Here is a 582-nt window from a genome sequence, read left to right as displayed (position 1 = left end):
ATTAATCACACAACAAAAATAAAATGATCGTTAGTGAGTGATGTAATTATTCACAAAGTTATGCTCTTAACATAGTTTCAATTTCTAACTGTAAGTATTTTACTTCCCTGGCATCACATTTTCTTTTATTCAATAAGCCTGGATGGATGGTTAAGAAGCCCACTTTGGAACCATGTGCCTTCCAGTTTAGTTCTGTTGCATGGCGCCAAGGTTGACCAATGCTGTGACAATGTCGTGGCCATGCTGGGGCACCACCATGAAGAATCGACCCCAGTATTTTTAAGCTTGGTACTTATTCTATTGGTCTCTTTTGATGAGCTGCTAAGTTACAGGGACATAAACACACTAACACCAGTTGTCAAGTGGTGGTGGAGGAAAAACACAGACACAAAGACATGCACACACACACACATACATTCGACAGGCTTCTTTCAGTTTCTCTCAACCAAATCCACTAACAAGGCTTTACTTGACCCAAGTAAAAGACACTAGCCCAAGGTGCCACACAGTAGGACTAAACCTGGAGCCATGTGGTTGGGAAGTAAACTTCTTACCACACAGCCACGCATGTATATATGTATA

This window comes from Octopus bimaculoides, chromosome 2 (genome assembly GCF_001194135.2).
Source record: "Octopus bimaculoides isolate UCB-OBI-ISO-001 chromosome 2, ASM119413v2, whole genome shotgun sequence".
Lineage (NCBI taxonomy): Eukaryota > Metazoa > Mollusca > Cephalopoda > Octopoda > Octopodidae > Octopus > Octopus bimaculoides.
Note: the sequence above shows the minus strand (reverse complement) of the source record.